The sequence below is a fragment of the Alosa pseudoharengus genome, unplaced genomic scaffold (assembly GCF_046254945.1).
Source record: "Alosa pseudoharengus isolate Yale_2024_CS ecotype anadromous, Long Island Sound unplaced genomic scaffold, YU_APseudo_1.1 YU_APseudo_1.1_scf_23, whole genome shotgun sequence".
Lineage (NCBI taxonomy): Eukaryota > Metazoa > Chordata > Actinopteri > Clupeiformes > Clupeidae > Alosa > Alosa pseudoharengus.
Genome location: NW_027468685.1, coordinates 16,510,282 through 16,512,781, shown reverse-complemented (window position 1 = coordinate 16,512,781; position 2,500 = coordinate 16,510,282).

The window sequence follows — 2,500 nt, the reverse complement described above, 5'->3', positions numbered from 1 at the left end:
AGGAGGACACACTGATCCTGGTAAACAAGGAAGAGCACGGTGCAGAAACACATAGACATGGTGCAACCATCTAACAGACACACATGAGTAGTAATATATACAGTAGACACACATGAGTAGTATTATATACAGTAGACACACATGAGTAGTAATATATACAGTAGACACACATGAGTAGTAATATAAACACATGAGTAGTAAGATATACAGTAGACACACATGAGTAGTAATATATACAGTAGACACACATGAGTAGTAATATATACAGTAGACACACATGAGTAGTAATATAAACACATGAGTAGTAAGACATACAGTAGACACACATGAGTAGTAATATATACAGTAGACACACATGAGTAGTATTATATACAGTAGACACACATGAGTAGTATTATATACAGTAGACACACATGAGTAGTAATATATAGACACACATGAGTAGTATATACAGTAGACACACATGAGTAGTAATATATAGACACACATGAGTAGTAATATATACACACACATGAGTAGTAATATATACAGTAGACACACATGAGTAGTAATATATAGACACACATGATTAGTAATATATACACACACATGATGTGTAGTAGTAATATATACAGTAGACACACATGAGTAGTAATATATACAGTAGACACACATGAGTAGTATTATATACAGTAGACACACATGAGTAGTAATATAAACACATGAGTAGTAAGATATACAGTAGACACACATGAGTAGTAATATATACAGTAGACTCACATGAGTAGTATTATATACAGTAGACACACATGAGTAGTAATATAAACACATGAGTAGTAAGATATACAGTAGACACACATGAGTAGTAATATATACAGTAGACACACATGAGTAGTATTATATACAGTAGACACACATGAGTAGTAATATAAACGCATGAGTAGTAAGATATACAGTAGACACACATGAGTAGTAATATATACAGTAGACACACATGAGTAGTATTATATACAGTAGACACACATGAGTAGTAATATAAACACATGAGTAGTAAGATATACAGTAGACACACATTAGTAGTAATATATACAGTAGACACACATGAGTAGTATTATAAACACATGAGTAGTAATATATACAGTAGACACACGAGTAGTAATATATACAGTAGACACACATGAGTAGTATTATATACAGTAGACACACATGAGTAGTAATATAAACACATGAGTAGTAAGATATACAGTAGACACACATGAGTAGTAATATATACAGTAGACACACATGAGTAGTAATATATAGACACACATGAGTAGTAATATATACAGTAGACACACATGAGTAGTAATATATAGACACACATGATTAGTAATATATACACACACATGATGTGTAGTAGTAATATATACAGTAGACACACATGAGTAGTAATATATACAGTAGACACACATGAGTAGTATTATATACAGTAGACACACATGAGTAGTAATATAAACACATGAGTAGTAAGATATACAGTAGACACACATGAGTAGTAATATATACAGTAGACACACATGAGTAGTATTATATACAGTAGACACACATGAGTAGTAATATAAACACATGAGTAGTAAGATATACAGTAGACAAACATGAGTAGTATTATATACAGTAGACACACATGAGTAGTAATATATACAGTAGACACACATGAGTAGTAATATATAGACACACATGAGTAGTAATATATACAGTAGACACACATGAGTAGTAATATATAGACACACATGATTAGTAATATATACACACACATGATGTGTAGTAGTAATATATACAGTAGACACACATGAGTAGTATTATATACAGTAGACACACATTAGTAGTAATATACACACATGAGTAGTAATATATAGACACACATGAGTAGTAATATATAGACACACAGACACACATGAGTAGGGCTTGCTTTGACTTCCTCAATTCCCCCTGTTCCTCATGCCTAAACCAGACACAAACAGAAATACATATATCTAGTACAACCCCAAATCAGAAAAAGTTGTGACGTTGTGTAAAATGCAAACAAAAACAGAATGTGATCATACACGTCTTATAAACCCATATTTAGCATCAAAAAGGACATAGACAACATATCAAATGTTGAAAATGAAAATGTTGACTATTTCATGGAAAACATATGAACATATTTTGAATTTCATGCCAGCAACATGTTTCAAAAAAAGTTGGGACAGGGAAAGTTTGCCACTGCACTGCTTCACCTCTTTATTTAATACAATTTTGTAAATGTTTACGAACTAAGAAGTTGCTAGAGTTTTGATAATTAAATGTTGTGTTAAATGTGTTGGCACGAACGCATGCACACACACACACACACACACACACACACACACACACGCTTTGAAGGTCACATTTCTGAGGGACATAGACATAACACATTTGTTGCCCTATCTATCTCTCTCTCTCTGAATGAGTGGGAGCTTGTTGCCCTTGTTCCTGGATGAAAGTTGGGGTCTCGAACCTG